General features: G+C 43.2%; 1 pseudogene; it reads right to left on the bottom strand.

Moving 5' to 3' along the window:
* Positions 1 to 23335: 23335 nt before the first annotated feature.
* Positions 23336 to 26123, bottom strand: LOC136476872 (putative wall-associated receptor kinase-like 16; annotated as a pseudogene).
* Between the last annotated feature and the right edge of the window lie 34 nt (positions 26124 to 26157).

Raw genomic sequence — 26157 nt, 5'->3', positions numbered from 1 at the left:
ACCTACTCGCCTCCATCGACAGGCATGTCCAGAATCTCACCGACTATCTCTCCCTCACAGAATTGGCTCTGGCCATGGTCCGATTTCGATCGCCTCCCAAGGCTGATTTAGTGGAGTATAGGTTGGCCAAGGCCGAGGCTAGAATCACATATGAGATATCTATCATAACTTTTGCTTCCTCTCAATTTTATCTTCAAGATTCTGATCATCTCCCCTTTGAATCTTTTTAGATTTGTCCACTCAACTAGAAAGCCTCCGATTGGCTGTGGAGTATGCGGCATGATTCGTCAATGCTATAGGTGCCGTCCCGGTGGTTCACTTGCACGACATCCCAAACCGTGTCAAGGAGGTCGCTTTGCATGGCATTCATCATGGTGCCGCCATGGCGTTGGCTGCTACGCGAGCCCATTCTGGCCACAAACTTCGGTTCCTTCCCCATGATTTTCCAATCATGGCACACCCTAGGGATCATGAGCGCCTGGTTGAGGATTTCTTCAGCACTGCCAACTCTGTAGCCGTTATTTCCTAGGTCGATGATATAGTAACCAAACTGTTTTTAGCCCGTAGTTTGTAATAGGTGATATTTAGCAAACAATTTCTCCGTCTTGAGTGATTTTTCTTTGCTTCGTACTTCATATTATATGCATCACTTTGTTCGTGTTTGCTTTGCTCCTATAGGCGATACACATCATACCGGCTTTTACCCCTTCGGGTTTATTTTTGCACTAGAGGCGATACCTTTCTGATATCGGCTATTAGAGCCGACGACTGAACAAATCGGTTGTCAAGTATTAATCCAAACGCTAGGGTAATATTTCTTTAGATATTTCCCATTGATTGCTCTGCCAAATTCTTCCTCTCCTCTTAGTGTTTCCAAAATATAAGCATTACTAGGCGCACAACGTTTGATCCGATAAGGTCCTTCCCAATTAAGTGACCATTTACCGAACTTACTGTCCTTTGACCCGATCGGCAATTTCACTTTCCAGACCAAGTCTCCTTCAAAAAATTGCTTAATCTTAACCTTTTTATTGTAATATTTTGCAACCCTCAGTTTATTGGCTTCGATATTTTCAAGAGCATCCAGCCAGAAGCAACTCAAGTCCTCTAAGTCATCTATCATAAGATTCTTGTGGACTTCGGCTGACAAATCATTTTGCAATGTAACATGCCTCAATCCAGTCTGAACTTCCCAAGGAAGAACTGTATTATGGCCATACACAAGTTCATAAGGCGATGTTTTAATCGATCCATGATAGGCCATCCTATATGCCCATAGTACCTCATTAAGCGTTGAATGCCACTTCCTTGGCTGTTTCTTAATCTTTTTCTTGATCAGCTTAATCATAATCTGATTGGATGCCTCTACCTAGCCATTAGCCTAAGCATAGTAAGGAGAAGAATTTAGTAGCTTGATTCCCATACTGGCAGCAAAATCTCCGAACTCTTCTGATGTGAACATTGTCCCTTGATTGGTAGTTATAGTTTGAAGAATCCCAAAACGATACACAATGAGCTCCTTGACAAAATCAACCAAGTTCTTTGAGGTTACCATTTTCAAAGGAATTGCCTCAACCCATTTAGTGAAGTAATCTATTGCTACCAATATGAACTTATGTCCTTTGCTTGAGGGTGGAAAAATCTAGCCAATTAAATCAATTCCCCAATCTCGGAACGACCATGGCTTGATTATTGGATTCATGGCCGATGCAGGCGATTTCTAGACATTACCAAAACATTAATAGTCCTGGCACCCCTTGTAATATTCAAAATAATCTTCCAATATTGTTAGCCTAGAAATATCTAGTTCTGTGAATAATCCATTTCATCCTATAAGTCGATTGATGAGCTCCACATATCCCTTCATGCACCTCGCCCATCAACACCCTAGCTTCCTCTTAATTTAGGCATTTGAGCAACACCCCATTGATTGTTTTGTAATGCAGCTGATCATCCAGTCAAAACATACTTAGTCGATTTATATCTTACCTTTTTGGCAACTTTCTGTGATGGATTTCTAAGGTAATCGGCTATTTCGACTCTCCAATCATCATTCGAGGTTTCACTACTCAAAACTTCTCAAAACACTCGATATCCTGATGCACTTTGAGCTAGATGATTAGCCTCTTGGTTTTGTGCTCTCGAAATATGTTGAAAAGAGACATGAAGAAATTTCTTGAGCAACTTTTGGCACTCATCATAGTATTCTTTCAAAGTATCTTCTTTGCATTCATATAGGCCGATCAACTTAATTAATAATTAACTATGAATCTCTGAATATTTCAATTGCTTTGGCCTTTACTTCATGAAGAAGCTGAAGTCCTTTAAGAATAACCTCATATTCCGCTTGGTTGTTGGTAATCATTGGTTTAGTTGGAAGAGCAAACTCAAAACTTGCCCCCCGAGGCGAAATAATAACAATACCAATGCCACCACCTTGCTGGCATGATGATCCATCAAAGAATAATGTCCAAGGCACCGGCTCTACATAATCAATGCTTGGCTTATGATGCTGGGTGACAAAATCAGCCATTATTTGTCCTTTGACTACTTTAGCCGATTCGTACTTCAAGTCAAATTCCTGATAACGCAAGAATCCACTTTCCCACTCTCCCATTGAGTATTGGCATTGACAACATGTGCTTAATCACATCAGCCATGGAAACAACCGTACATTCGGCCGATAATAAGTAGTGTCAGAACTTAGTGCAAGAGAAATATAAGCACAAGCATAACTTTTCAGTGGGAGAATATCTTGTCTCTGGATCTAGGAGCCTTCTACTCAGATAGAAAACAACTCGCTCTTTTCCTTCAAACTCTTGCATCTAGGCCGATCCAATTGTTTTGTCATCAGCCGATATGTACAACTTAAAAGGCTTACCTCGGTGAGGAGGGACCAGCACAGGTGGACATTTCATATATTCTTTTATCTCTTCAAACGCCTTTTGTTGTATGTCATCCCACTTAAATTCTATATCATTTTTCAACTTCAACAAGGGAGAAAACGACAGAACTCTTTTCGACAAATTTGAAATAAATCTTCTAATGAAATTAATCTTACCAAGCAAAGATTGTAACTCTGTTTTAGTAGTCGGGGGAACTATCTCATTAATTGCTTTTATGCTTTTTTGACCAACTTTGATTCCTCTCTCGTGGACCATGAAACCCAAGAATTGTCCAGCTGACACTCCAAAAGCACACTTATTAGGATTCATCTTTAGACCATGTTTTCTTGTGTATTCTAGAGTCTCCCGCAAATCAGCTAGATGCTCCTTGTACCCTTTGGATTTTATCATCACATCATCGATGTAGATTTCAACAATCCTACCGATCAACTTATGAAAAATATAATTCATCGCCCTTTGATAAGTTGCATCAGCATTCTTCAGACCAAAGGTCATCACAACCCACTCGAATAAACCGATTGCGCCAGGGTACCCGAAAGCGGTCTTTGCTATGTCTTCCTCAGCCATGAAAATTTGGTTATATCCTGCATTGCCGTCCATGAAGCTAATAACCTTGTGCCCAGCTGCTGCATCTACTAACATATCAGGTATTGGCATCGGATAACCATCCATGGGTGTGGATTTGTTTAGATCCCTGAAATTGATGCAAACTCTTAATTTTCTATTCTTCTTATACATATGGACAACATTCGATATCCACTCTGCATATCGGTACGGTCGGATAAACTTTGCTTCCAGTAACCTTTCAGTCTCTTTTTTTATATCATCAAGCACGTTCGGGTTGAATCTCCTTGGATCTTATATAAACGGCCGATATCCAGGTTTGATTGGCAACCAATGTTAAACAATTGATCGGTCTAGACCAGGCATCTCATAGTATTCCCAAGCAAAATAGTCTTTAAATTCCTTTAATAAATCAACTAACTCTCACTTATACTCAGGATCCAACTTGGCACTTACATATGTTGGCCTAGGTCTATCTCCAGAACCAATATCTACTTCTTCTAATTCATCGGCCGATGTGAAGCCATGTCCTGGTTTACCATCTATACCATCTATTGGATTATCCATTAAGACAAATTTTCAAAGCCAACTGCTTAGATCGGTTGTTGGCTTTCATTATTAACTCTAATGAAGCCTCCTTCCCATATCTTGCTAGAAAAGCATTCGAAGTCTCCTAGTTCCTAGAAGACTGGATCGGCTGTTGCAATACTCACAGACTAATCAGCACGAACCAGCTCGACAACATCTCCATGCTATTGAATCAAACACTAATGCATGGTCGATGGTACACAATAGTTCGCATGAATCCAATCACGACCAAGGAGTAAACTGTATGACCCTTTTCCATCGACGACGAAGAACGTGGTCAGTAGAGTCTTACTCCTGATTGTTAGTTCAACGTTCATTGCCCCCCGGGTCTTAGACGCATTACCCCCAAAGTCCTTAAGCATCATGTTAGTATCAATTAGATCTCCTAGGTCCCTTGCTAAGTTTACGAAATGTGGTGTAAGGCATGAGATTAATAGAAGCACCTCCGTCCACCAATATCTTGTTCATCGGCTTCCCATCAACAAAACCTTTCACATATAAAGCTTTTAAATGCCGATGCTTGACTGGTTTATCAAATATTGCTTGTTGTATAACCATCAACTTGGCAACTATCTCCTCATACTCCAATTTATCAAAATCCAAATAAACTTCTTGATCTATCGGAAGCTCTGAACTCAGATGCTTGAGCCTGTTCCAACTCTCTGTTCCTTAGGCGTTGCACCCTTCTCTTCTGGCTTCTTGTCAAACCTCCTAGACATCATTGGCATTCCTACCAAACATATTTTTCTTCATTACCTTCTTCTTCATAATCCGCCCAGTTTTGATCAACAACTCTTTTCCCAAGCTGATCATGAGTACTTCCATTTTTTAAGCGTCGATCTATGTTATTATGATGATATGCATCTTGAGCATGGATAGACCGGCGACTGGTTTGAGATTGCCTAAACTCCCAATATTGATCACTGCACTCTGGACAGTTATTCCTGGTAGGCAACTTCAAAACTTCGTTCCAGCAATGTCTGAAGAAAGGACAATTCCAATGTGATTCAGCTTGCTTTCTTTCATACCTCTCTTTTTCCTGTTGACGCTGGTATTCTTGCTCTTCTAACCAACACTGATAATCCTTTTCCTTCTGTCGCTACCATTTATTCAATAGAATTTGAGATGTAACTTGTGACTTTGTCGCCCCACCTTTTGATGTTTCTCCCTGCTCATATCGGCTCTTTTGCTTGTCACGACATCTTCTAATTTCTCTGTATTCGTCAGCTGATATTTGCATCTCGGGATCGACTGTTCCAGCTTCTCTTGATTTGGTTGATGTCAGGACCTTAGTCATTCCTTTGAACAGCCTAGCATTGACCATGTTTTGATCTCCTAGAAAAGGATCATCATCAACTTTCATTTTTCGATGCGTATCAAATTTGAGTCTTCCTTGCGGAATAGCTCTCTGTATATGCTACTGAAAAATTCGGCATTCATTAGTGGAATGAGAAGTAGCGTTATGGAACTTGCAGAACTTCTTATTCTTCAACTTATCAGGGGGCAACATAACATGATTATCGGGCAACTTGATTGGTCCCTTCTCAAGCAAGAAATCAAAGAGGTTGTCTGATTTTGTGACGTCAAAGTCATAGCTCTCCTCGACTCCTCTTCCCCAAGGATTTAACACCATTACTGTCTTTTTGCCCCAATTCCATTCAGCCACGGACAACCTCTTCTTCTTCATCTTCATAGCCATCATCAACCGAATATGGATTATAAGCTTCGGCCACTGTGGTACTCTTCTAGAATCGGGTATCTCTGCGCATACTCTGGAATTAGCTATTGAGCGCCGCCACTTGTTGAGCCAATTGACCCAAGTTGTCAAATTCTTGTCCCAGCAATTTTTCTTTCCATGTTGGTAGCATCCCTTGAAAGGCCAAAGCGGCTAGCTGATCATCAGCCAAATTTAACGAGAAGCACAAATTCCTAGTCTCTTGGAACCTCTGAAGAAACTTAGTGCCCAGTTCGTTAATTTTCTGCCTTATAGTTGTCAAATTGGTAATCTTCTTTTCTCTAGTCCCAGTATAAAAATATGTATGAAATTTCTTTTCTAGGTCAGCCCAATTGGCAATGGAGTTGGCTGGCAGTGATGAAAACCAAGTGAAGGCTAGCCCTGACAGGGACAAGGAGAAGAAACAAACTCGATGGGCCTCTTCAATGGATGCTTCGCCTAACTGTGTAAGATACCAACTGACATGTTCTATTGTGCTTATGCTATCTTGGCCAGTGAACTTAGCAAACTCTGGGAGCCTATAATTTATAGGAAGAGCGATCAAATCATACCATTCTAGATATGGGCGTTTGTACGAGAAGGTCAGCCCTTTTGGCTTCACACCGAACTGATTCTTCATTATCTCGGTCACCTTTAGCAACAACTCATCAGCATGTGAATTTGGATTTCTCTACACTTGCTGACCCATCCGTGGATTGAAATCCTGTGTGCCTTGATACCCTAGATTCAGAATCATATGAAGGGTGTTATAATCTGTGCCATAATGATACCCCTATAGAATCTCTATCTGCTGGGTCCTTTGCTGATTCGCTGCTTGAAGTCTTTGATTATAGACATTAGGATCTATATCTCTATGGATCCTTTGGATTGATGGTGCTATTTTTTGAGCCAATGATGGTATGTGGCCTGATGTGCTAAAATTAATCACCTAGTTCTGACCTTGCCTCGCCAGGCTGTTGCACATGCTGCACTGATGATCTAGGATTATACTGTATATGATTTGTAGTAACACCTTGAGCTTGTTCAGATGAACTCTGAACTGCCTGGATATCATCATTATTAGCTGGTGCTGCTTCTTAAGGGCTAGTATCGGTTTGATTAGTCTCTTGAGTCGATGGAATGTGGAATGTTGTAATAAGCTGGTCCAACCTGATGAACTAGAAACCCATGAAATACCTCTTTCATGGTGTTATGGAATGTGTTCAAGAAAATTTCATTATGGTTCGATATAGCATCATGAACAGACTTGTTTATAGCTTTTGTAAAGAAATGTCTGTCTTTAGTCTCATCTTCATCTGTCTGCCCATGCAACAGAACTCTAGGTAGTGGATATTTTTGAACAATTGTATTGTCACGTATTTTGGTGTAGGACAACAAACACTTGTTCTGAAATTCTTCTATATCTTTGCCGATGACATCTTTATCTCCATCAGGTAGGTCTTCATAAGGTACCATAAGGATGTCAATGTTGTTCTAAGCCGCCATGATGATTGTGGGGTGCCACCGAGTGTGCCAGAACATGTGTCGGCACAAAATTTTCATCCCATGCCGGGGCACACGAGCAAGCCAGAAGGGTCTGCTCGATGGAGCTGGAGATCCGCCTAGCTTCAACGCAAGGATTATTGATCCTGCGCACTCCTCCTGAGATGTGCCAATTAATTTAACCCTGCAATTGATAAGAAGAGAAAGCTAATCAATAATTTAAGGCAGAACATGTCGGTGTTGACAGATAGTTCCGAATGTGTGGCTCTGAGAGCCGATGTGGAATGAGATCGACTAAATAGCCGATTCTAGCATACTCATAAGAATAAATCAGTTAAAGCTTATGGAGTTATGAAAGAAAAATCAGTTATCATTTAGGATGAATATCATTATTTAGATAAATATTAGTCAATGGCAATAGGATGCCAACACTAATTAGTTTATGCTAAGCCAATGACTGCAAGTAACTGAATCCCTTTTTTATATGAAAATTCAGCCCATTATCATTTAACTATTTAATAGAGATAAATCTACTGAACATATTAGATCTCATCTATCGCTATGACCAGTGGCCTAGTGGGGCATGAGGTAGAATCATGTAGGCCATAGAAATAACAATAAATTCGATGACCCTAACTTATTACTAATATCAGTGGGGCATGAGGCAGAATCATGTAGGCCGTAATACAATAATAAGATCATGGGGCTAACACATCTTTCAACCTATCTTTACTTCAACGGTCTCGTGGCGTGAACTGCATATGTGAAAACACTCGATATCGGCTAAAATAGCTAATTCAGGCATAGCGCACAATTAAGGTCATGCCTTATTAGGAACAGATCTACCAAATAACAATCCTTACTCCACAGTGCTAACAGTGGGGTGTGAGGCAGAATCACACAGACCGTGATAATAGGCCATAGAACGGTTTTTGTTAGCCAATAGATCTATTCAAGACCAGACATGCCTTAACCGCACACTATACACGATCAAGACTGACATAAAATAGCCGATAAAATATAACTCATCATTTTAGGTGGAGATTAGATCAGTTTAGATTAATGAACGATGGGTTAAAGAAGATATAAGGCTGATCTAGATCAATCCCAATCGAGCGAAGTGATATTGCGGTAATGAAATAAATAATGAAAGCATTAAGCAATATCGGTAACTTAATGAATCTATCCAAAGAACGCCACCCTTAGATAGAGCCAATAACTTGACCTTAATCTAGTTCGAGCAGTGGAGGTCGACCGGATCGATGCAGCCTTACTTGAACGAAACAAGAGTTGATAACTAGCTTATATTAGAGTCACAGTTGAAGTTGACCGGATCGATGCAGCCATACGAACAGAAGTATAAGCCATGATGGTACTTACAGACAAGCCAGAGGTCGCCCAGACCGATGCAGCCCTGCTTGCTAAAAAACTCGCCAACATCTACTCTACTCCTACTCCTAAGGGGTGGCCGGAGCCGAAAAAAGTAAGTAACTTGTATTTGATTGATTGTGTATCTTTCTACAATAGCTGGGGTCCAATATTTATACCCGGAACCTACACATGAATCCTACTTAAGCATGACTCATCTCAATTTTTTGGCCTAAGAGAAAACATTCCTAATTTAAGATAACTTGGACCCTAATCTTTCCCTTTTTGTAGAGTCCAACATGTTCTTCCCAGCGCCGATTGTAGCTTTTGTCGTCATTTGCTGGCGCTATCTGAAGAGAGCCAATTCCAGTGCTGCATTCGAATGAGCTGATATCGACCTTCATGCAATCAATTTCTTGATGACATGATCTTAGGAGCTTTTGAGTTCTAGCAATTCTTCTTCCAAATCTTGGTGTAAACAGATTGCTCGTAACCCTAAACTCTCCTTGACTCCCTCTATCCTGTGCTCGCACTGTTTTGGCTAGGGAACTCGTCAGTGACATGGTGACACGTCAGTGTCCGGCTCAAGGTGTCACCGTCGTGCCCGGACGCATGTGGCTAGACCACCTTAGCTTTTCCTTACTTCAACCATCACTATAGCGTACATCGCGGTGAGCTACTTATGCTTCTCCGCCATCTCTACCTTTCTGTAAGGGCGTAGGCTCACCGGAACGCTCGCGCCACCATACGGATCCACCTTCATCGAGGCTAGGGTTGAGTAGCACGATGTTGGACTTTTCATTGCCTCTCACCATTGCGCGTTGGCCCGGGGGTCCTAGCAGGTCCGATGGACGCGCCGATTTGGCCCTTGGTAGGCCGACGTGGCCATGATGTGCTAGCCAAAGCTGCACTATCATGCACGGGGATGCCAGGGACCGCCCCGTTGTGAAGGCGACACATTCCAGGGGCCGAAGTGCAAAACTTGAATCTATTGTAATAGTGTTTCGTTGTGTCGCTTAATTGTCTAAAAATACGAGTCCTATTTTGTAAAATGAGCACGCTCGCGTGGGCACCCCTAGCCTTGGGCCATACTAGGCCGCCACGAGGGGCGTGCGGCCACGCCGCACTGGGCTGCTGGGCCAGATGGGGTTGCTGCCGGCCCTTTTTCCTTTTCTAAGTATTTTCTAATTTAGTTTCTAAGGTAAACTCGTAAATTCAATATAAATTTGTATAGTTGGCCAAAAATTGTGAAACTAATTTTGTTAGGTTCCTAAAATCATGATCTATCTGCTAATATATTTTGTTCACATAGTTTTATAATATTTTCAGAAGTGATCTAATTAATTTGAGATGCTTAATATTGTAAGGTATAAACTAGTAGGATTTTTTGTGATAAATTGGTGATAGTGTTGGCTCTGAAACTTTCACAGTAAATTCATCACATTATTAGGTGCTCACGGTAATTTTTGTAGCTCAATAATAATTAGTTTGCTATGGTAGCTAAATGAGCCCTAGTTCAAAAAATATACATTTAAACAATAAAATGCCAAAACACCTTGGGATTTTAGAACTAAAACATTTTTTTCGGAGGCGAAGCCTTACTTGACGACGTGGATATGTAGCCTAGTACGTTAGTCATTAAAATTAGCTCGTTAGCTTGCAGAGTGTAATCGTATATTTAAGAGTTGCGGTTACCGTTTATTAACTATGTCTCTGTGTTGCATCCACGTGTATCATAATAGGAATAACGATGGATCATAGAGTCGACTGAAGTAGCGAAAAAGATGGTGCCTTGATGATCATGTCACTGTGATGGAATGCTAACTTTTGGTTATATCTTACCAAGGTAAGCCCCGGCTCATAACCTCTAATATTCTACACTTTATTTTATGCTTGTGCATTAAGTTTTGAGGAGTTGAATGAAACCCACTTGCCTATTTATATATCCTTATCCTATGACTCCTAGCTGCATGTTTAGGTATTGTTGGTTGCATCAAAGTGAGTACATGAGCATGGTGTAGGTCAAAGTTGTATGGGATGTCACGTTGCTCACATAAAAATTGCTCAAACGTCCTTAGAACGTGCTGTGAACCATGGTTTGGTGCTCGGTTCGCGAACCGGCGTTCAGCGTGATGAACTCATGTTGGCACCTCCCTATCTCCCTCTCCGTTGCTCTCAGGTCATAGCGATTGCTCCGCTAGCTAGCTGGTAGTGTCGACTTTAGGTTAGTAGGATTGGTTGAACTTCGGTTGAGATGATTGGCATCCTTTGCTTCACTTTAAAATTCGTGCACGTCATATGTCTGGCTCGTGCGCGCGGTCACCTCACGTAGCCACGTTCTGCACGCTGTGATGCCAAGCCTGATTGGCCTGTCTGGCCATGGGTGGCCTAACCAGCCCTAGCAGTCCGCTATCATCGCCCTGCTATGGCTAGCCGCCACGCTACTGCCCCCGCTGCCGCTCTTCCCACCTCGCACTGTGGTTCTGCTGTTGTCCTTCTCGCTGTTAGGCGCGTGGGCATGTCCCTGCTGTCGGCGTCGTCGCATTGTCATCACGTCCGCGCCCTCTACAAACCCGTGTCGCTGCTTGGCCCTGTCCGATGGCACTACCTCTGCCGTGTGCGTACTGTAGGTCTAGCCGTGCACGGGGCCGAGCCGACGCCGTGGGAGTCACCATCTAGCTATCGTGGTGCTTGTCTCGCTGTCCAATTCACCTACCCACCGAGTCACTGCCTACCTCTACTGTTTTGTAGCACTACGATCTCACCCCCAGTGCCCTGCCGCTCACGCGCCGTTGTGGCCTTGGTGTGCTGCGCTTGGAGCTCTTGCTTGTTTCGTTTCTATCGTTATCCCCCTCACTCACCGACGCGCCTCTATTACTGCCTCCATGGTAATGTCCCCACGCGGTTGTGCCCTCGTTATGTCGTGGCTGGTCCACGTTAATTCGAGGCCGCTGTCCACAACATAGCAGCGGCAGCACACCATTGCTTCCTTTCAAAATCACCAGCTTGGGCTTCACAGCGCAATTCCCTGCATCAGTGGGTGGCATAGGTAGTCAGCTATGAACCCTGTTCTCCTCATGCTCGGTCGATCACTACCGACCCACAATTTGGTGTTTTGCTCACCGCTGGCCATGGGCGCCATCAAATTGGTTGGTTGGGAGGTAAGGCATGTAGGAGTGGTAGCAGTTCGATTGCTCATAACCCTGAACTCGCCTTGACTCCCTCTATCCGGTGCTCACACTGTTTTGGCCAGGGAACTCATCGGTGATATGGTGACGCGTCGATGTTCGGTTCGAGGTGTCGCCGCCATGCCCGGGCGCACGTGGCTAGACCACCTCAGCTTTTCCTTGCTTCAACCATCACTATAGCATACATCACAGTGAGCTACTGATGTTTCTCCACCGTCTCTACCTTTCTATGAGGACGTAGGCTTGCCAAAATGCTCGTGCCACTGTACGGATCCACCATCATCGAGGCTAGGGTTGAGTAGCACACCATTGGACTTTTTGCTACCTCTCACCATTACGCGTTGGCCTGGGGGTCCTAGCAGGTCTGATGGATGCGCCGATTTAGCCCTCGGTAGGCTAGCGTGGCCATGCTATGCCGGCCAGAGTCGCGCTGTCGCGTGCCGTTGCGAAGGCGACACATTCCAGGGGCCTAAGTGCAAAACTTGAATCTGTTGTAATAGTGTTTTGTTGTGTTGCTTAACTGTCTAAAAATACGAGTCCTATTTTGCAAAATGAACACGCCCGCGTAGGCACACCCGGCCTTGGGCCATACTAGGCCGCCATGACGCGCAGTGTGGCCGCGCCGCGCTGGGCTGCTAGGCCAGATGGGGTTGCTGCCTGGCCCTTTTTCATTTTCTAAGTATTTTCTAATTTAGTTTCTAAGGTAAACTTGTAAATTCAATATAAATTTGTGTAGTTGGCCAAAAATTGTGAAACTAATTTTGGTAGGTTTCTAAAATCATGATCTATCTGCTAGTATATTTTGTTCACATAGTTTTATAATATTTTCAGAAGTGATCTAATTAATTTGAGATGCTTAATATTGTAAGGTATAAACTGGTGACAGTGTTGACTCTGAAACTTTCATAGTAAATTCCTCACATTATTAGGTGCTGACTGGTAATTTTTTGTAGCTCCATAATAATTAGTTTGCTAAGGTAGCTAAATGAGCCCTAGTTTAAAAATATATATTTAATCAATAAAATGCTGAAACACCTTGTTATTCTAGAACTAAAACATTTTTCTAGAGGCAAAGCCTTACTTGACGATGTGGATATGTAGCCTAGTACATTAGTCATTAAAGTTAGCTCGTTAGCTTGTGGAGCGTAATCGTATATTTATGAGTTGTGGTTACCGTTTATTAACTATGTCTCTGTGTTGCATCCACGTGTATCATAATAGGAATAACGATGGATCATGGAGTCGATTGAAGTAGCGAAAAAGATGGTGCCTTGATGATCATGTCACTATGATGGAATGCTAACTTTTGGTTATATCTTACCAAGGCAAGCCCCGGCTCATAACCTCTAATATTCTGCACTTTATTTTATACTTATGCATTAAGTTTTGAGGAGTTGAATGAAACCCACTTGCATATTTATATATCCATATTCTATGAGTCCTACTAGTATGTTAGAATCGTGTAGATTGCTATGCTATAGGATCCGGTAGAAGTCGAGTGATTACCTGTCACTCGCGAGAAATAGGAAAGATATTATTGTTGTTATTATCATATTACTATCACATGGAATATATATATATATATATATATATATGTGTGTGTGTGTGTGTCAGGACGATAATTGGAGATCGGGCGGAATGGTACTTGGGATCTGGACTTGGTTAGGCATTCGAGAGAGGCTCAGATTGCACTTGTTCCGCCTGTGTTGATCGAGGACCGTCCGTTGCTGTGGATGGTAGTCAGGTCACAGACTTATTATCCTAAGCACATACTTGCTTATGAGAGCGAGAAGGCTCGTTACGCTCTTGTCGCAGGTTCTAGCTCTTTCTGGACCGACTGATTAGAGACGGGGAAAGGTGGAGGTCGAAGCACCATACTAAGATCGGGTCTCAAGTGTGGGGGCTTGGAGTCCAAGTTTGGACAGGGACATGGACCCCTCGATTGGAGTGGGATGGGTTGGTCTCGTTTGTGCCTAGGGTACAAGCGAGGCATGTGTTTTAGGGTACCCAGCTGGGATACATTGATTCGCAAATCACCATTTCTACGAGACGTTATGATTTGGCTATGGTCTAGCACCGTAGTAAGAATTGAAACTTGAAGGGTGCTAAAATGGTTCTGATTGCTTACCACCTGCTTGAAAGTAGCATAGGTGCTTACATAGAATGGTTAGTTAATGAACTAATGATGACTGCTAATAAAATTGAATATAAGGACACACGTTTAGTAATGCTTCCGCAGATGCAATAACCCACAAGCCAGATAGCCTTGCATATCCTTGGAGTCTTTTATTTTCCTCCTGTCGGGTAAGTCTTGCTGAGTACAATTGAGTACTCAGGGTTTTATTCTCCTGTTGTAGGTGATCGGAGATTACTTAGAGCTGACTCTTGTGTGTGGAAGCCTCCTGGTGGGTGAAAGGTCCTTGTGTGGTTTTGGTAATTAAGTGACAACCCTAGGTGGACTAATTGTGTATATGTGAGATACACATGTGATTAGTCCACAAGTACATGTGTGTGAGCAACATATGCCGTGAAGGTGAAAATGATTTGGAGATGTTGCAAAGCTCACACATGTGATGATGAAGGAGCTTATTGCACATGAGACATGACATTGAGTCATGTGATCAAGGTGAAGAAGATCAAGACAAGACTTGGCTTGATGGACCGGTTGCAAGCGTGAAGGACAAGTCGGAGGCTTTGGAGCGATGGACTACGTGGCGGTGAAGCTTGAGCAAGACTTGGCGCCGATGGACGAAGGCAACGGTGGAAAGCAAGTGAAGTCAAGATCGATGAACCAATATGATCACGTGATGATATGAAGTGGATCATATCATTGTTGATCGTGTTGGTGCATGTGTTGCATCGACATTGGAGGAGATGGAATGGAATGTGCAAGGCAACGATATAACCTAGGGCATTTCATTTCACTGGTCATAGGTGTGTAGAGAAGTTTGTGACCGGGTTTAGGATAGATGGTCGTACTATCAAGAGGGGCAAACTTGTTTACATATCGGTCATCTAGTGCCACTCGAGTGATCTAACTTTGCATCGTCGCTAGGATTGAGTGGTGTGGAAAGTTGAGTGGCTAATCCTTTATTGTGAAAATGCTAACACACATATACATAGTGGTGTACACTTGGTGGTGTTGGCACATTTATAAAGGAGATGAAGTTGGAGTTGACGTGAATCAACTCGGCGATGGAACAGAGGTGAGAAGGGTTCAAAACTCCACCGGCGGAGTGTCCGACATTTCGACTGGTGCCACCGGCGCCCTATACAGAAAAGACAGGGTCTCATAGAGTGCACCGGATGCTGGTCACGCAGTGACCGGACGCTGGGGTCCTACGTCCGGTCAGTGGCGGCCGAGAGCTTGCAGGCGTCGATCTTCGACCAGACGCTGGCACTGGAAGTGAACGGACAGCTGGTAGGGTGCATCTGGTCAGGCTGGCGTACAGTGACATAGGCGACATAGAAAAGTTGGAGAAGGACCAGACGCTGATGCTGCGTCTGATCATGACCTACTGGATGCGTCTGGTCGTGACTGGTACATTACTGGAAACAACTAGACGCTGGGGTTTCTGCGTTCCGGTCAGTTTGAGCAGCTACATCTGGTCATCACTTGACCGTTGAGATCAAGTGACTGAGGTTGAATGGAGGTGACATGTGGCGAGCATCCGTTGACTGAACGCTGAGGTCCAGCGTCCGGTCGATATGACCGGCGTGTCCGATCAACCTGAAAAACGCCTAGTGAAGGTGTAACGGCTAGTTTAGCCTATGGGGCTATAAATAGAAGGGGGTCTCGGCCATGGCTAGGGCTGAGCACCTCGGGGGACTTTGTGTCCATGCTTGAGAGTGCTTGGGAGCCCTCTATCTCACATATGCTTGATAGTGATCATCCTGATTGTGTGAGAGAGCGATTCTAGTGCGATTGCATCGTGAGGTTGCATCGAGTGGCACTAGGTGATTGAGTTGCAAGTTAGTGGTGTTTGTTACTCTTGGAGGTTGCCACCTCCTAGATGGCTTGGTGGTGGTCTCCATCGAAGCCCACAAGAAGCTTGTGCGGTGCTCCGGAGAAGAGCTTTGTGAAGGGCATTGTGCTCGCCCCGCGGGAGCTGCGAAGAGCAACTCTAGTTGAGCATGTCATTGAGCTACCCTCACTTTCGGGGTAGGTTCTTGCGGTGCCCGACGGGCGAGGCTTAGCGGGTGATGCTAATTAGCCGCCAAACCACCAAGTGAGCAGGTAACACAACGGGGACTAGCGTGTTGGCAAGCACGTGCACCTCAGTAGAAAAATCACCGTGTCAACCTTGTTCTTCCCATTGGTTTGCATCCTCATTACACAAGCTTATAATCACTTTCATATACATTGTACTTGTGTAGTTGCTCTTGTATTTAGTTAAGCTTGTGTAGCTCACTAGTTACCTTCTTGCATGTGTAGCATAGAAGTGGCTCCCTTGCGTGGCTAATTTGGTTTGTGTAACCTTGTTAGTCACATTGCTTAGTTTGTGTAGCTAAGTATTTACGCTCTCTAATTTGGCATTGGTTGCCTTGTTATTGAGCATTGCTAGTGAGCTTAGGTGGCTTTGTGCTTTTGCTTACTAGCATGTGTAGGAGCTCCCTTTTTGCTTAAAGTAATAGTGGCATAGGTTTGTGTGACCTTGCTTCTAGAATTGGTTAGGTGAGCTCTAGCTAGCCTGGCACCTTTGTTGCTTAATTAGTATCTTTGGAAGGTGCTAGAGAACATAAATAGAGGGGTGTAGTCTTGGCTAAACCGATAGTTTTAATTCCGCACTTGTTTCGGTTAGCCGACGCGATTAATTTTAGAAAGGTCTATTCACCCCCCTCTAGTCCGCCATCTCGACCTCACAGTGGGCTGAAAGAGGATTCCTTTCATGCTACGACCGTAGTGTTTGTTATAACCCTCACGAAAGGTTTTTATAGGAAAAGATGTAAAATCTGCTAGCATCTCTTGTGTAAAAATGTCTGCTAGGTTAATGCTCCACCATGTCATTAAGTTAACCCTGCTTCCTCTGTAACTCTGATAACATTATTATATTCCACTGATATAATAAATTGAGGTAATATTTTGGTTCTATAATAAAGTGATGTAAGAAATGACTTCAGAATGTTGTAAGCTTTATTCTCTCATTTATGATCCTGATGGAAAAATATGGATTTTTAAGTTCTCCCTTGGGGTGTGCTCGACAGAACTGCATAGTTTAGTGTCCTATCTTGAGTACTTAGTGTCTAATGGAAGACAAGTACTCCTGTAAGGCATTAGATTAGGCGGTTCTGCCACATGAACTTGGTACCTTTGCTTGGGAACTGATTTGTTTCTGAACTGGTGGTTCCAATGATGTGAACCAATGATGCGTGTGAACTTTTGAACTGTGGGGTTCCCCTGTGTTTGGGAACTTTGGTTGGATGAACATTAAGTTTGTGAAGTATAAACCTATGTTTGTGCTTGATCTATGAACTTGTGCTGGATGTGTGAAAATAAGTTCTTTTTCTAGAATGATTACTGAGGTTGGGCACGAATGGTACTGCATGTGCATTATATTAAATTCATCAAATTTTTATGACAAAAAACAAATGTCATTATGTAACACATGCCACGTCATCTCTCATGTGCTGCCACGTCATCTGCCTCGTGCTGCCATGTAAATGCACAAGAGAACGCCACATGTCAACCATGTAATTGTACATGTGTCAACCTCCCTGCCATAAACGTGTCAACCTTGTCATCATACACATGTCGACCTCTCCATCATACACGTGTACGCTGGAACATCAGCTGAAACAGTTTAGTGACGGGGGCAAAATCATCATGTTTGTAATGATATCTATGATAAAATACACCAAATCGTCAATTTGCAACAGTTATTACGCTACAAAGGTGACAAACATAATTTCATCATAACTTCGTCACAGATATATTTCCATGACATTTTTGGCCTTTACTATGACAAAAGTGAAACGTCTTAGATGTGGACTTTTTTAGTAGTGTGTCCAATAGCTCTTGAATTTGCATCGGTTAGTACTGTCCATCAATCAACAGTTCTCATGAAATATTCAACCATCGTCAGATACTTCAGTGATCCTCTATCAGTCAGTGATTCTTCATCATTCAGTGGCCTTCATCAGTTATTGGCCTTCATCAATCAGCGACCTTCACAGTTATTGGCCTCGCCTTCTTTAATCAACACCCTTCATCAATTATTGACCTTCATCAGTCAGCGGCCTTCGTCAATTATTGCTCTGCGATAGATATCAGACTTCATCAGTCGGTGACCTTCATAAATCAGTGGCCTTCTTCCATCATTAGTTATCATCAGTTAGTAGACTTCATCAGTCATTGGTCTTCGTTAGTTAGTGGCCTTCTTCAGCTAGCAGCCTTCGTCAGTCATTTGGCCTTCGTCAAGTCATTGTCGTCTCTAGTCAACAGCCTTCGTCGGTTAGTGGACTTCACCTATCATTGGTTACCACCTGTTAGTGGCCTTTATGCTTCAGTGACCTCCATTAGTCAGTGACCTCCATCTATCATTAGTTATCATCAGCCAACAACCTTCGTCAGTTGGTGGCATTCGTCAGTTAAGGACCTTCATCTATATTTGGTTATCATCAGACGAGCCTTCATCATTTATTGGCCTTCGATAGTCTTTGGCCTTTGTCAGTTAGGGCCTTCGTCAGTCAGTGGACTTCATCAATAAGTGGCTTACATCTATAATTGATTATCATTACCATCAATCAATAGCCTTCGATAGTCATTGGCCTTTGTCATTCAGTAGCCTTCGTCAGCCATTAGTCTTCGTCTGTCAGTAGACTTCGTCAACCATCAGACATCACCAACAATTAGACTCCATCTAAAATTGACTTTCGATAGCCACCCAACCTTCAAACCCACTAACACCAATATGTTTTCCTCTTTTCCGCAGGTTGTATTGATTTTTTTAGGTTTTTATAATATGTATCAACCAAATTTTATCTGAGCTAACCTTCACAGGGAACTGATCTTTTTTATATTTAATGTTATAAGTCACATCTATACCCATGTAGGTTCTTGAATGGCAGCCTTTGTTAGCCATCCAAAACTACAACCCTCTCATTCGAGGGCATTATTATTTCTTATATGCAGAGCTTATCTTTTGTCCAAGCATAACCATCATTTTTGTAGGGTGCATGATATGTTTACCCCTTTTAACATTTTTGTGCAAATGCATTCACTTGCATCATCACATACATACATGCATTGCATAAATGCATTGCACTGCTGGTAACCCAACAAAGACCTGTCCAAAATCAAGCATCGGGGCCACCACTCTCAAAAGCTTCAAAAAGCTTCAGAGACTCTCAAAAGCTTCAAAAAGCTTCCCCCGACAAAGACATGTCCATAATCAGACATCGGGACCTTCGCTCTTTCAAAAGCTTCAAAAAGAAACTTCATCTCTTACATATTATGTGAAATGACTAACCATCTTTTGCAGCAAGTAGAAAACCAATGTCTTTTTGAGTGTTGAAAAACTTGCCAGCAAGTTGATATTCAACGAAGTTATGACGCTTAAACTAAGTCCCTGAAAAATGCACCCTATCAACTCAGGCGCATTTTCACGTGACTTCTACGGCCTTCGGCACGCGGCGTCGACGTCTACATCGGCTTCACCTTCGCCAAGCTCTTTGGCATGAGGGGATTCACCACCATCTTAGGTGACTTCACCAACATAGCCTCCGCCAAAACACATTTTTTAGGAGGGCCTTCACCACCATCTTAGGAGGGCCTTCAGCAAAACCATGATAACTCGCCTTCGCCAACACGTCAGCACGAGGGGGCTTTGCTGACACCATCGACGTTTACACCAACATCACCTCCACCAAACACCTTTTGCAAGAGGGCCTTCACAAACATAGTCAATGAACCTCTACGACTGGCCTCCACCAACACATTGGCAAGAGGGGCTTCGCCATCATCTTAACCCACTACAACGGCTCAAGAGCCTCCATCGACACCTTCAACATCAACACCTACAATGACTTGCCTCTATCGCCAAACTCGAGGGGCTATGTCAACTCCTTTGGTACCAAGGTCTACTACACCTTCGTCAACCACTCTGGCTCGAGGGACTCACCGATAACTTCGATCTAGACATCTACTCCCACTACTACGACTACATCGACTACACCAAGCGTGGCTAAGGATTCAGTCACGAGCGCCAGCCAAGAGGGGCTAGGGGAGTGCATAGGAGGACCAACCACTACGAAGCGTGAAGTCTTTTGCTTGGCGCTCGTGAGCGAAGATTTGAAGGACTTAGAGACGAAGACCCCTACGTCAAGAAGGCCTTGAAGATGAAGACCTCTACACCGAGAAGGCTCGGAGATGAAGACTCCCACGCCAAGAAGGCCTCAAATATGAAGGCCCCCTCGCCGAGAAGGCTCGGAGAGGAAGACCTCCGCGTTGGGAAGGCCTTGAAGATGAAGACCTCCGCACCGAGAAGGCTTGAGGATAAAGACCTCCATGCCAAAAAGACCTTAGAGCCAAAGACCTTTGTGTCGAGAAGATATTAGAGGAGAAGGCCTTGAAGATGAAGGCCTATGCACCAAGCGAAGCCAACGAACCATGTCATAGAAGTGCAGAAAGAAGCCGAAGCCCAAAGGTGAAAACATCTGGAAGAACAAGGCACTCAGAGGTAGACGCCTCAGGACTTAGTACATGTATAGGTTAGAGTCGTGCACGTGCTCTTTTCTTCATGCCCTTTTTCCCCACAGGGTTTTTGGGATGGAGTTTTTAGTGAGACTGCACGTGTGGTTTGCGAAGGGCAGTCCTCGCAACCAAGGTTCGAGTTGTATTGTGCATCTACTAGTATGAGCATCTACTAGGTAATGTAGTACCTGCCATAACCTAGTAGATGAGGGGCCACTGTGGGGACATGCCATATTCATATGGACCAAGTCCCCTAGAAGAGGCCCAACTAGCGCCATTGGAGTGGCATGTAAAATCAACCCCCACCGAGGGGTCGCTTATAAACTTCTGCTTGCCTATATAATGCCAATAACATGAGGGCAAGGGAGTCTCTCTCCTCTCTCCTCTCCCACTCACTTTGAAAACCCTAATGAGTTCCCTCATCGGGCCTTTGCCCTAGACCTTCATCCTAGGACCTTCGCTCCGCCCCTTCGTTCAGGGTCTTCTACCTAGAACCTCCGTTAGGGGATCTCGTCCAACTGGCCTTCGTCCGGGACCTTAGTCCATAGACCTCCACATGAGACCCTCGTGACCCTCGCATGAAACCTCCCCCGAGTGGCCTTGTCCAGCTAGTCTTCACCAAGGAACCTTCACTTCTCAACCCTGTTCGGGACGCTTGTCCCAACAAACATTTTATACTTTTACGAGAAGTTATTTTACTAAATGTTCTTTATTTTAGAATAGCTATCTGAAATTAAAGAAAACTACTCCACCAGAAAAACTGAAGCTAGAGCAGTTTTAGCTAAAGTCTGAGCTCTACTCATCCTAACTACCGTGGCGCACGGCTTACGCCAAAGCGTGGACTGACCATTATTTTTGAATTTTTTTTTTCCGGTAGGCTTCTTGCAGGGGCAGTTCATTGGTGCGTTAAAACGAGGCACCAATTGGGACAGCTTATTTGCAATTGCAAGTGCAGGCTTCAGTTGCGATAGCTCTCAAAGACTTCGGGGCATATATACGTTTCTATTCTAAGTCATCGCAACGTATTCTGTACTGCAATGCAGTGCACTCCCATCCAACCATTCATTCACTTGCCATCTCTATCATTCTTTCCACCTACAGATCTCTACCAGGAATCTACTTCGACGAGTAGACTCCAAGCTGAGTGAAAACTGAGCACTGATAGGCATGGCCGCATGGCCCCTTGCCATACGAGCTGTTGCAACTGGACACATACAAGGACAAAGTGGGAGACAAGACTCGTTCCAAGTTTCAGCTGCATGCTTCCATCGCCACACGAACCGGCCTTATCTGCTGACTGCTACTGCCATGGACTTTGAACAAGCATGTACATAGTCAGTGCAGCAGGCCTGGGTGATGCATGTAAATACGATATGTCCTTTTTTTTTTGAAAAGTCGTGAATATGATATCTATCTTCTCTTCACTATTCCAAGCATGTCTCTACTGGACAAGACCCGGCACCTAGCTAGGGCAAGTCCAATAATAATCTTTTTTTTTTTGTCAAGGTAGTCAGTATATATTTTTAGTGTGGAGGAGAATTTAGCTCTCATGCAAGCAACAAGCTAGGAAAGAGAGCCTATGTAATAGTGAGTCTAGATAGCAACAAGTGGACGTGAGGTGAAATACCAAAGAGACGTACTATCGGTCATGGATAAAAAGTAGTGTCGTAAAAAATTATAGATAAATATGAGACATCTATTATATAATTTGGCTATTACAGTTTGACTTATAACTAATCATTTGGCTTTATTATTGTTGCAGAAAGAGTGAAATACTTCGTTTGTCCTTAAACTTTTTCCGCACATTCTCATTAATTTGGGTCCACAAACTCTCAAGTGATCATCTGGGTCCTTTAACTTTTCACATGATTCATTCTAAGTTCACTCTTGGTCTAATAATAAACATGAATTCACATTTTGAATGAATCAGCTGAAAAGTTGAAAACCTAGATAGTCACTTTCAAAGTTCATGAACCCAGATTAAAACACAAAAAGAAGTTTAGAGATCCACGTTGCATTTCACTGTTGCATAAGAAAGCTACAATAGAATTTTTGCTATTTAATTGACAACGTAATAAATCTTAGAAAAAATAGAAAAAAGTATAATCATTTATGTTATTAAGTGTTTTCTATTCACAACCTACAATAGAATTTTTTAGTGTAATACTATAGCTGTCCAGTACTCCGCTTTTAAATCCTTAGTTCTTGCAATCTTACAACAGACTGGAAATTAAATCATGAACATTTGAGTGCAATTAACAAAAACTCACATAAAATAGAAAAAAATGAAATCATTTATGTTAAGGCATGCCAACTTCTAGAGTCAAGATTCATGCAATTCTTTGCATCTCATCGAAGGCTTTTAAGGATTTATACTTGTAATAATAATTATGGTCTGATGTATTTATTTTGAAGTGGTATGAAGTTACAACGTCTCCATTATCTTTGAAAAAAAACTATTTTGGAGGGCACCAAAATTACGAACCAATGTTTTCATTCTTTTAAGGAAATCTCTAAATTTTGACTAACAAAGTGTATTAGTTTCTTTGGATGAACTGCCCTGAGATGCTTAAATCACCATTCACAAGGATCCTGAAGTGCATCACACAGTGATGAGAAATTAAACTAAAGTCTAAAACTAACTTCCATCCCTATCGGAATGTGGTCATGGTCTGTTTTGACCCAATACAGAGTTTTCCACATCGACTAGTGACATGGTCCCATGACGATGTAGCATGCAACCGGCAACCCGATCACGTGATGTGGCAAGCCCTTTCCATTACAGGCCAGTGTAATCCTCCACATGTAACCTCACTCATGACACATTTTTCAATATATAAAAAGAGGTAATCTCTAGCATCTACAATAATCAAGGATGTTCACAACCACCCGTCCTATGACACATATATAGGAGTACAAATTAAACCTGAGTTGAGGAAGAAGAGTATCTATCGTGCAGGTAAATATTAGTCGACGAACAATGTATGTTGTAGTCACTAACGCCCTGATTCTAAGCCCATAGAAGCTCTCTTTGTGATGCTGAAATTCCCCGTACTAAGGGCCCCTAAGTTAACCAACGATGATGACTCACCAAGCAAGCTGTCCAACTCTTCGGGATCCTTCTGTGCCCATGGATGTTGCAAGAACTTCCTCAGTCTATCAAGTTTGTCTGCAACTTCCTTCATTGACGGTCTATTTACGCCGCACATTTCCAAGCATTGTCTTGCTAACTCTGCAATCTCCTCAAGAACCTCCAAATTCTCATTATTCTTGATTTCATCATCCAGGATATCCTCTAGCTTGTTTTCCTTCATTGCATATAGAAACACCATAGATAGGCTCTTCTTGTGCTCGGGTCCTTGGAGGTTGAACGCCTTCTTGCGTGTGAGCAACTCTAGGAGAACAACTCCGAAGCTGTAAACATCACTCTTATCTGTTAATTGGCATGTTTGCATGTATTCTGGATCAAGGTAGCCACAAGTTCCTTGGACAAGTGTTACAAACTGTGACTCATCGCTTGGTGCTAGAATAGATGCTCCAAAGTCGGATACTTTCACTGTTAGGTCACCATTGAGAAGGATGTTGGTAGACTTGACATCGCCATGGAGGATTGGTGGGGATGCACATGAATGAAGATAAGCTAAGGCATCTGCAGACTCATAGGCAATCCTTAGGCGAGTGTCCAAGGATATATGTCGAGTACGGTTGCCATGGATGAGATGGAACAATGTGCCATTTGGGATGAACTCATACACCAACATGGGGACTTCAACTTCCAAGCAACAACCGAGGAGCTTTACAATATTCCTGTGGTTGATCTGGGATAGGATTAGCATCTCCTTGCCGAATTCTTTCTTTTGTTGTTCATCAATTGTCATGCATCTTTTCACGGCAACTTCCATATCGCCCTTCATAACTCCCTTATAAACTTTTCCATGGCCCCCATGGCCAATGACTTGTTGTTCAGCAAACCTATTTGTGGCATGTTGCAGTTCTTCTTCGGAGAATACTTCGAATGGAACTCCCTGTTGTGACTTCATCTCTTGGAATAGCAGTAGGCCACCATGCTGTTTAAAATACTTTTGTTTGATGTGATGTAGTTTTCGTCTTTCTTGGATCAAGCATGCACAAGTGATTGTAACCACAAGAACCACAACTCCAATACTTGCACCTGAATGGTTATAGATACAATCTGAGCACTTCTGAACATGGTTCACAAGTCAACACAAACATATATAATGTATTCCTTCGAGTTCTTAGGAACCTACCGACCACCGGTGCCATCCATGTTAACTTCTGATTTTTCGTGCAAACGCCACCAATCATGCTTTGTCCTTGTGGACATAAACAAGTGAAACTCCCCAGTGTATTTATGCACTCTCCAGGACAACGGTTAGGAAAAATGCATTCATTGATATCTGAAATCACATAAGACTATAGGTTAATCTTATTAACTTTTTGAGGAACCACTCACTGTTTGGTTGAAACATGTATGTATGTTGTGTTCGCATGATAAGAAAAAACTAAGGAAAATAATGGACATGAAGATGAACCTGTGCATCCGCCGACGATGTAAGGATTGCCTTCATATCCATCTGAGCACTTGCAGACGTAGCCCGCATCGTTCGTGCTACAATAGCTATCGTTGCTAACACACGCATAAGATGTCTTGTTGATTTTGGCTCCTTCACATGTAGTATTCTGTGCAATCGCCCATTCCATCACTACTGGTGTCCTTGCATCATCTCTGTCATAGAACTCCGTCGTGGTGAGATAAGTGGGTGGTGAAGTTGAAGACGGGTGCTTTCCGTCACAGTGAAATAGTTGCATGGGTACTCCCTCCATATCTGAGTGGTGTTGTACAACGAGTTGAAAAATCCATGATACTGTTGCACGCCCTTCGGGAGTTCCAACTGGCAGCACCCTGCAGTAGCGGAGCATGAGCCGTTTACCTTGGGGATTGTATCGTTGCATGTCGTCCAGCATCCGATTGCGTACTACGTATATGAATATTGTTGCGTAGCCACATGGAATTTCATATGTTAGAAATTAGCTGAAAGTAATATGTGTGTGTGTGTGTATAAATAAAGAGATCGAACTGTGGAATCAAGACTTACAATGTCGCTGACCAGGTAGGCAAGACTATTGCACCCTAAAACGATGATTTTATTATCCTCTGCTGATAGCACGAAGGGCTGCCACGAAGGTCCATCCACTCGTTGTTCTCATATCAACCCATTCGTTTCGTTGTAGCACTGCCGAGACATTCCAAGTCTTGATCCAGACCTTGTTATCCTGCACGGAGATGTTCATCACCTCCAAGTTAGAATGATACAGCTTGGGGGTGCCGCCAACAGCCGTCGTGCAGTTGAGATAAAAGTCGCCGTGGATCGCGCACTGTGGTTCCAAGGCGAACGGGTACGGGACATCGATGCCGCCGCACCTCGCCATCGTCGCGCAGCCGGCAGGCCCAGGACTCGGTGCTGCCGGGACGGCTGCGGTGGCAGCGAGCGCCCACACGGCCACTAGAAGGCAGACGAGAAGAAGCCGTGAGAAGAACTCCATTTGGGTTGTGTTTTTTCACAGCACTGTAGGTTAGCTAGGAGTAGGCTGTATTGTATAGTAGAGGCATGA

The sequence above is a fragment of the Miscanthus floridulus genome, chromosome 8 (genome assembly GCF_019320115.1).
Source record: "Miscanthus floridulus cultivar M001 chromosome 8, ASM1932011v1, whole genome shotgun sequence".
Lineage (NCBI taxonomy): Eukaryota > Viridiplantae > Streptophyta > Magnoliopsida > Poales > Poaceae > Miscanthus > Miscanthus floridulus.
The sequence above is the reverse complement of the archived record's forward strand: the minus strand, read 5'-3'. Positions and strand labels throughout refer to the sequence as shown.